This window comes from Eulemur rufifrons, chromosome 16 (genome assembly GCF_041146395.1).
Source record: "Eulemur rufifrons isolate Redbay chromosome 16, OSU_ERuf_1, whole genome shotgun sequence".
NCBI lineage: Eukaryota > Metazoa > Chordata > Mammalia > Primates > Lemuridae > Eulemur > Eulemur rufifrons.
The window spans coordinates 35,658,907-35,669,440 of NC_090998.1; positions in this window are offsets into that span (position 1 = coordinate 35,658,907).

Genomic DNA, 10,534 nt, shown 5'->3' on the forward strand with positions numbered 1-10,534 from the left:
GTTACTACTACTCTTAATACCAGTAAGGACAAAAATGGCCAAAATTATTTTGGTTGTGATTTAATTGCATGCAACTATAGTTATTTTAATAATAATAATAGTTAACTGAAGGAAATCTTTTTAAAGTACTTACTACAGAGCCTGGCACACAGATGTCTCAATAAATTTTAGATGACACTACTGTTGTTGTTGAAAACAATACCAACTACCAATTGCATGTAAATATTTCATAATTTGGATAATCTGTACCCCCAAAAGCATAATTTCCATGAGTAGGTACCTCTGGTGCCCTTTTCACATGTCCTGGCATCACCTCTGATGTCAGCCAGCCATGACTGCAGTAGACACTGACATGCAAGCCGCTGGTATCCCACTGCGAACGAATGTGTGCTGCACCACATTCTGCTCCATACCACAGAGCTCACTCACCTGGGCATGAGGAGCAGAGCCTGGAAGTGCAGGGGAGGCAGAGCTTCTGGGTAAACTCTCAATCAAGCGGGGAGGTAGGAACCACTATCTTGCAGGAGGACAATACTAGAATGCGTTTTATAAGCTGCTCAGGCAGTCTCAGCAGAATTGCCTTCCCCGCATTGCTCCCAGCAGATTACTCCTCCTTTGCTGACTCATCATCCTGGCTCCCTCACTCCTGTTTCCTAGAATCACCTCCAAATTAACCACCTGCACCCAACTCCTTGTCACAGGCTCTGCTTTCCAGGGAACCCAAACTAAGGCATTCCACTTCCTAGGTCTAGGTAATTTCCAGAACTATAAACTAGAAATGCTTGGGATGGGTGGTCCTCAACACAAAGCAACATCAGACTATTTTTGTTTTGCATTAAAAATATTTGAAATTGAAGAGAGAACATGATCAGACAGGATCTTTTTGTAAAATAAAGTTCATAGCATCTCATGGTGGGAACCCCTAAAAAAGTTGTGGGAAATAATTGTGTAAAGAATTGGAGGAGGGGAGAAAAAAACCTCAAGGCTTTTAGCAACTTTAGTCATTATTCCCACATCTTGCCTTGATGAACCAGGTGATCATTGGCTGCTGTTCAGTCCTCTCTGATGTAGGCGTTCAAAAGAATTTATTGTGTAACTATTATACTTGGATGTCTAATCGATTCAAGCCTGAGCTCTTTGGCTGAATAGAGTCCTGGCAAAACTCCAGAGGCTGATGGGTAATTTGTAGGGTATATCATGGGTATTTGGCTGTGTGTCCAATGATGTGCGGGTAATAGCCAGCATTGGTTAGAACATTTAAGATTCTTAACAAGTGTTGTGAGTGACACAACCAAATCAGAGTATCATAAAACCCTGACAAGATCAAGTGGCCAAGAGAAAACACTCAAGTCTTTTCATATAATTGCCTTGAGAGTATTGATCATATAAAATTTAATATAATGGTACATTTAGAACATTTACCATGATACAATTAACAGTTATAGAGCAGTTTTACATCTGGTATCTCATATGAGCCTGACATAATCTCTAAGATGGGTAATTATTTATTCTCTCCACTTCACAGATAATGCAACTGAGACTCAAAAAAGTGATTTAACATGAGGAAAGTGCTCCAAAAATGTTGGTGAAACAAATGACTTATATGAGGTTAGACATCAAACATGAATCCAGATCTTCTAATTCCCAACTCTTTGCTCTTTTTCCTACTTTCTGTTGCCTAGTTGGCACGAAATGCAAATGAATAGTATTTTTTCTCTGCCTTATCGACTCTTTATAAGCCCTTTGGGGAGCGAGAACAGTGCTGTGCTTGATTAAGTGAATTGGCCCCATGTCATAGGGAGTTGCAAAAGAAAGAGATGAGCACTGGCTCACATGGCTCGGGAAGGCTCTCTAAAGTGGGTGGGAATAGAGCTGGGCTCTGAAGGACAGTCAGGATTTTCATGGAGTGAAAGGAAGAAATTGGAAGCATTGCAACCAGCTAGGAGGACGCTGAGGAGATGGCAGCTTTAGATTCTGAAGATTTCAATGGTCTCGGTGACTTATTGACTATTTAGCATTCTTTAATTTCCTCAAAATAAAGGCTTTCTGGACTACAATTTTCTTAAGTTCTGTATTTAAGTCACTCCTTGATATTAAAATCCAATTAGCTCAGTTCAGTGGTTTTCCAACATTTTTGAGCTGTGGCAACAGTTTCTTACATGGAAGCCAGATACATGTACAAAGCGGAGCTGGCTGACACAGAGGCAGGCGGTGGTAATCAGAGCCTGAGGAAAAGGAGATTTCTCACACAAGGCGTGTTCCAGTCAGCCGCCATCCTGCCATTTTAGACATGTGCACGTATCAGTCAAGGTCCAGTCAGGAAAACAGAAACTCCCTCCATTGTTTTAACAGAGAAAATAAGATACAAGGAATTAGTTGGAGGACTGAAAAGGCAGGAAGAGAATACCAAAGTAACACAAAGAGGAGGTGGCTGCTGCCCCCAGGGCTGGGGAAACAAACGAAAAGAGATTGGGGTGATTAAAACCTACGAGATTGGAAGAAGTGTCACACTGAGCTGGTACTCAGACCTCAGGGAAGGGGACACTGTCCAGCTGGTACTGGTACCTCTGATGGAGACGATGAGACAAATATTGGGCTAACTGATGACAACAAAAGCTGTTGACTAGAGCCAACTGCCACTGACAAGATGAAGGGCCATTTCTGGAGTGACTCTGGCAGTAAGAACAAATACACAGGAAGGATCAAGTCTTCCTTTCCTCCTCCTGCCTTCCAATCTTCCTTTAGCGTCCCCTGTTGGTGGAACTCAATGGGAGCCAGCTGGCGAAGGAGAAAGGTGTCTGTAGTCCCAGCCCCAGCATCACAGGGCAAGGCACCAGAAGGTGACGCCGAGAGACAAAGGCGTTACAACCAATCTGGCCACGCGGATCACGAGAAGGGGCAGACAATAGAATAAGGGTGGCTCTGCCCCGAGTTTTCATGATTATTGGGAAAATAACTCAGAGTTTGTGTTCTACAGATTGCAGATCAGCTGTCCTATCTCTGAAGGACAAGGTGATGGTATGTTAAGTTGAGCATGAACCATAAGTTAGTACGTACAACCTACTGGTGGGAAAAGACCAGGGCAATGGGATAAAGAAACAAAGCAAAAACTCAAATTCTGAAGTATCTCCTTTTGCCATATTTCCCAGGTCAGAATTTATTAGTAAATAATGATTTATTCTCTTTTTCATATTATGTTCCTTCCCTTCACACAAATGTTTTTTCTCTTCTGCAACATACTTGGGTAACATCAATGCATCAGAACAGTTAAGTCAAGCGACGCAGCCACTAACAGCAAATACATGAAATGTGTGTATCACGTATCACTGTCCCCATCTGTAAGATGGTGATGATTAAAGGATTATGTACAGAACTGAAGATTCTCTTGTTAGTGATTATCATTCATTTTTTACTCATTCATTCATTTATTAAATACATTTTAATGTCGACCATATGTCAGGCCTTGTTTTAGGAGCAAGGGTTAAAACACTGAATAAAATAGACAAAACACCCATATCAGTTAGGAACATGTGTGACACTTATTAATGGTAAACCTCACCCCAGTGGCTTTACTGAAGAGGGTTTTATGATTTTCACTTAATAAGAAATCATGAGAGAAGCAGCCAGGGCTGGTGGGGTGTGCTATGATGTCATCAAGGACACAGCTTCTTTCTACCTTTCTGCTAATCCTCCTTAAAGGGTTGGTTTTTGTACTCATACCTGTCATTTCATGATCACAAGACACCTATTCCACTGTGAGGAATTATATCTGTCTTCCAAACAAGCAAAAAGAGAAACAGAGATGAAGGCAGAGGCAATGCCCATGTTAGGAAAGCAAAGTCTTCAGAGAAATCTTCAACAGAATTCTGTTCATACATCACTGACCAGAGCTATATCACATGGTCACTCAGAGCTGCAAACCAGAACAGGAGGGTGAACATTTTTAGCTGGACATATTTCCACCCCAAATAAAATCAGGAATCTGTTAGCAAAGAAGAAAGGGTACTGGCTAGCTCTCTAGCAGCCTCTACCACAGCTCCTGCATCATGGAGCTTAATTCTAGTCTAGTGGATTGTATCACTAGGGCTCCTTGGTTGCAGCAACTGCAGGGAACAGGAAAGGAATTTGTTGGAAGGATGTAAACCAGCTCACAGAATCAAAGGGACGTTGAAGAGTCAGGTCATAGAAGGATGGGAAACAGGGTAGCTTCAGAACAGCATCATCTAGTAGCAGTGGTCTGATAAATAAACCCCAACAACAGAGTAAGTGCTCCATAGTCTTAGGAGAGAAGTCCACCTTCTGGCTTGAGTGCCAGCAATCCCACCCTGCATCTGCACACAATGGGAGAGGTAACCCTCTCCCCACCTGCCAAAGGAAGTCAGGGAGCGCTGACCACGAAGAGAGACAAATTTGCTGGGAAGCTCAACAGGTCCAGGACATTGGGCAAGGGGTTGGTGTTTGTGAAATGATTTAAGTTTTTCAGATGACAAGTTCCTAAGTGCTATTAAGCACTTTGAGATTCTTAATATTGTACCTCAATCCTAAAAACACATCTTTGCTCCAATTCTTTAATACCTCAGAAAAATCCAATTTTCACTTTTCTAAACTGAATCAGAACTGCAAAAAATAGTTTACGCTAAAAGAAGAAACAGCAGAAGATTGGATGCTTTTGTTATTAAGACTGTCTCCTGGTTACATTTTATATATAGATTCCTCAGAATGTAGGTTAGGGAGCTATTAAAAAAATATTTAATAAATAAGAGAAGAGCATCACTGCTGCTATTTGACTTAAAGACATTCACAGCAGGGCAACATAAAATAAGATTTTTATAGTGTTGCCTGAAACTAACAGTACATTCTGAACTAGGAGCCCATAGGCAGATCAGGCCATTAAGGACTATTACCCATATTATTACTGCTAAAATATTTATATATTATAATTTTGTAATAAGGTGCTTCCAAAGAAAATAATGTTGGCTTAAAATGCACATATTACTAAAGCCATTCCAGCATAGCGTTGTTTGAAGATCTCCACAGGAGTAAAAGCCAAAAACACCAAACTACTATTGTAAATTTGGATTTTGCCCCTCTAATTGCATTTTTTTCTGACTCTCGGAAACATTTATGAAGACCAATAAAATTAAGCACAACAGTGAAACTGGTTAAAAATAAGAAATTTGATATAGTCCAGGTGCCATTGTTATTCATATTCTTTTTCTTCAATAGAATTATTTCAACTTCAATCAGTTTTGAGGTCTTTGCTTATTCAAAATGTATTTATTGAACCTGCCTACTAGGGCAGGCATTACTACTTGCCTATGCACTATTCATCTCTTTTTACTCCTAATATAATCCCATCTCTTTCAAGATGTCAATGTGTTCTGCTAAAATGGTAACCTCTCAGAGTTACTTGCCTGCAAGGGTTGCCATGTTACCAAGGCTAAACAATGAGATGTAAAGGGAAGAGGTTTCTTTTTCTTTCTTTTTTTTTTTTTTCAAAGGGAGAGACTCATCTGGCAGTATCTTTGACCTTGCTGTCTGGAATACAGACTGTGGCAGTTGTCTTGTAACCATGGTCCCTCTCTTGAATATTGGAAACCTATAGTATGGGAACTTTCCCTGTGTTCTATGTTGTAATTAGTTCTGCTCAATAAGAATCATACTCTATCATACTGATTTTTACATACAGAAAGTCCTCCCAAATACAAGGTCTGTCTGGAAAGTACCTAGCCATTGTTAATATACATATTCATTTCACATGGCTGGATACTTTCTGGACAGACCTCATATAATTCAAATCAGCCCATTTTAATAAAAAATAAACAAAAGGTAAAAGAAATAAAGACAAATGGATTATAACAAAAGCTTTCTGCTGGTTTAAGACATCAGGTTCTCAGCTGAGCAGTAAGTCTATCCAGTAATTATTATTTATACACTTTTCAAAAGTTATTTTTCATACAGTCACATTTTCCCCAGTATTTTCATGCCACTAAATACCATCATACTTATCTCATAAAATTAACAAAATAATGGGCCTATTGTTAAGATATACTTTGTTGAGAATTGGTATAGAGCTTTTGAGGTTAGATTTTATTAAGCCCATCTTTACCCTTCTAAGTAGAATAACTATATTTCTCCATCAAAATCTGGGACACAAGATTTGACAAATGGAAAGAAAAAACTTTTAATTGTAGAAGTCCCAGAAAATATCAGAAATATTGAGATGCACACATTGGGTCACATATTTCTATGCCAGATCCTAAGGCATTGGTAACTCATCCAAATCTTCATTCATGTCCCTGTAAAAAAGGTGGGGCCTCAAAGTACAGAAGGAAAAATAAAAGACCATCGTGGGAAATGATGAGGCTACACAATTGAAATAAGACACTTTGGTGCTGGTCCTTGAATTTCCAGAGGTATTTAGCAATATCGATATGAAATATGCTTGATGAGATCTCCTACTAAGACTATTAAAGGGGAGAAAAAGGCAAGTCTTCCAAAATGTAAATATCCAGGATAATATTTGACCTGCCCCTTTTTCTTTGAACTACTTCACAGCTGTTAAACCAGTTTGGAGAGCTGCAGGAATCTCTTACATGCTACGTCACACTTTTTCATTGTTGTGCAATTGCTCCCTACCCCAATACATATTTTTTTTGGCAAAGCATGCTGGAAATTTTCCTTGTACCTTAAAGATAAGACCATTTCTTTTGAGATGCACACATTGAGACGTGGGAAAGAAGATATCCAAGACAGAGAGTCTAAGATCCATGGGTTTTATGAAATGTGAAAATTGAAAAAGACAAACATCTCTTCTGAAGGTGACCTTAACCCATCAGCAAACTGGGTTAAAAAGTATTCAAGCCAGAATTTTTTTATTTCTTGATAGGTCAATTTGATAGTTCATTTCTTTTTTTAATTACTATTTTCAAGCAGAGTAGAATTTTCCCTGTATGAAGCAAGGAATTCCCAGCCAAATAGTGCTGAGCTATTGCTCAGAAAGTAGTTTCCTCCTTCCCCCCTGAATCCACCTGCTCATGACCATTAGCCCCGCTCCAGGTGGGATAGTGTTTGAAGGAGCAGCTGGAGCAGAGGAAAGATCAGCCACACTGAGTTGATCTTGATTCTTTCATAATTTTATTCACACATGTTTTCTTTAGGAGGCCTATAAAAGCTTGTTTCTTTAATTCAAGTATAATTAACAAACAATAAAAGTCATCTTTTAAAATGTACAATTCTATATATATTGAGAATTTTATACAGTCATGTAACCACCATCCCAATCAAGGTAAAGAATATTTTCATCATCTTAAAAAGATCCTTCATGCACCTATGTAGTCAAGCCCCGACCCCTACTCTAAGCCCCTGGTAATCTGCAACCATAGGTCTGGTTTCTATTTCTGCCTTTTCCAGAATGTTATATAAGTGGAATCATACAGCATGTGGCCTGAATCTGGCTTCTTTCACTTGGCAAAATACTTTTAAATTCAGCAATGTTGTGAAGGTATTAGTAGTTTATTCCTTTTTGTCAATGAGTAGTATTCCATTATGGATGTACCGCAATGTATCCATTCAGTACTTGGTTGTTCGGTTGTTTCTAGTTTGGGATAATTATGAATAAAGCTGCTATAAACATTCACATACAGGTTTTTGGGTAGACTCATGTTTTCATTTTTCTTGAGTAAATACCTAAATAGAGGTTTTCTGAATCCTATGATAAGTATATGTTTAACATTAAAAGAAATTGTCAAACTGTTTCCATAAGTGGCTGTAACATTTTGCATTCCCACCAGTAAATGAGTGCTTCAGTTACTCAATATCCTTACAAGCATCTTATAATGTCAGTTTGTTGTTGTTGTTGGAGCCATTATAGCAGGTGTGTAGTGATTATCTTATTGTGCTTTTAACTTACATTTCTCCACTAACAATGTTGAACATCTTTTGATGTGTTTATTTGCCATATGTATCTTATTTTTTAATGAAGTATCTGTTGCTCACTTTTAATTGGTTTGTTTGTTTTCCTATTATTAGGTATTGAGAGTTCTGTATTAACTCTCAGAACTCAATATGGAAACAAATCAATTAAGAATGGTTATCAGTCTTTTATGAGATGGGTGTTTTGCAAATACTTTCTCCCTAGCTTTGGTTTGTCCTTTCATTCTCTTCACAATATCATTTAAAGAGCAGTTTTAAATTTTGCTGAAATCTAATTTATCTGGTCTTTTCTTTTATGGATTATGCTTTTGGTGTCCTTTCTAAGAAATCTTTGCCTAACCCAATATTACAAATTGTTTTCTATATTTTCTTCCTATAAGGACTTTATAGTTTTAATTTTAAATTTAGGTCTCTGATCTATTTCCAGTTAACTCTTAAAAGATGATGTGAGACATGGACTCAGGTTCATGTTTTACATGTGGATGTCTAAATAAATCCTCCAGCACCATCTGTTTAAAAGGCTATCCTTTTGTATTTATATTTATAAATCAATATTTATGAGGTCTATTTCTGTGCTCTTTACTCTGTTCAATTGATCTATGTGTCTATCCTTTTGCCAATACCATGCAGTCTTGATTACTGTAGCTTTAAAGTAAGTTTTGAAATCAGGTAGGGTTAGTCCTCCATCTTTGCTCTTCTTTTTCAAAATTGTTATTCTATGTCCTTTGCTTTTCCATATAATGTTTAGAATCAGTTTGTTGATTTCCACAAAAAGTCTCCTGGGATTTTAATTGGAATTAATCTATGTGTCAATTTGGGGAAAATTGACATCTTGACAGTATTGAGTATTCTGATCCACAAAAATAGTATGTTCTCCATTTATTTAGGCCTTCTCCGATTTCTGTCAATGGTTTTTAACTTTCAGCACACAAATTTTGCAGATATTTTGTTAGGTTTATCTTTAAGTTTCTGTGTTTTGGATGCTATTTTAAATAGTATTTTCAAAATTTTTCTGTTTCCAATTATCCATTACTAGTATATAGAAATGCAGTTGATTTTTTTTTGGTATGTTTATCTTATATTCTGAAACTTTGCTAAACTTACTTATTAGATTTGTAGGTTGTTAGTAGATTCCTTGGGATCTACTATGTAGAAAATCATGTCATCTGAGAATACAAAGTTTTAATTTTTCCTTTATAAAATGTATGCCTTTTATTGGTTTTCTTGCTTTATTGCTCTTGGACCTTATTGGACCTCCAGTGCAATACTAAAAGATGTAGAAATAATGGAAATCCTTCATTGTTCCTGGCCTTACAGGGAAGATATTTAGTCAATCACTATTAAGGTTTTTTTTTTTTTTTAGATTTGTTTTGATAGGTAGATGCACACTGTCAGGTTGAAGGCATTCCCTTCTATTTCTAGTTTGCTAAGTTTTTTTTTTTCATTACTAGAGTTTAAATTTAGTCAAAGTTGTTTTTGCATCTATCGAGATAATCATATGGCTTTTTCTAGACTGTTGATATCGTGAATTACAGTGATTTTTTTAAATGTTGAACCAACCTTGCATTCCTGGGACAAACATCACTTGGTCATGTTGTATTAGCTTTTATCATATTGCTGAATTCAATTTGCTAATACTTTGTTAAGGATTTTGCATCTGTTTTCATGACGGATACTGGATACCTCAAGATAATGCTGAGCTTACGAATGAGTTGATAAGTGCTCATTCCTCTTTAATTTTCTGGAAGAACTTTGTGTAGGATTATTATTATTTTTTTAATGTTTGGTAGAATTCACTAAGGAAGGCTTCTGAGCCTAGATGTTTTTTATTGTTTGGGGGCAGGGGGAGGCTTTTAACTATGGATTCAATTTATGTGATAGATATAAGACTACTCAAGTTATTTATGTCTTCTCTAATGATTTTTTAAAATTTATTTTTTCAAAGTATTTTTTGACATGTTCAGTTTTAACAGATAAACGAAGAAAAATTGGTTGTTCTATCTCACTGGAATAGTTTCTTTGAGAAATCCAAGCTTTTTGTAAAACAAAACCACCCCAGGGTTAGTTTAAGTAAAGATTAAAAGCAGCTGCATCATAACCTGTCAGCATGAGCTGTAGTTCTTTTTGTTTTTTGTTTGGTTTGTTTTGTTTTCATGTGTTTAAAATGGTCCTGGCTTAAACTTACAATGTGAGAAACAAATATGAATAGAACAATCTCTATTTCCTAGATAGGATGAGTGAATTAATTAATTAATTCAACAACAATTGATTAAGACTCTGCTTGCCAACTTTGTACAAGGCACTTTGCAGCATACAAAACAAAGGAACTACCTCCAGGGAGTTGTAATCTGTCCAGGTAATCAATTAGAAAATATCCACAAAGCCAAGTATGATCAAGCACAAGTCAATGTAGTGTGACCCTTCTATTTAAATGCGGAGGAAACAGAAACAAGCATCTTGGAAATTTTATTTTAAAAGATGAGTTTTCAACTGGATTTTAAGAAAATGTATATTGGCAAGAAGAAATAGGGGTGGTATTTCTGGTGGAGGGAGAGGCACAGACAGACCTATCACTTTGAGGCCCTAGCAAAAGATAGAG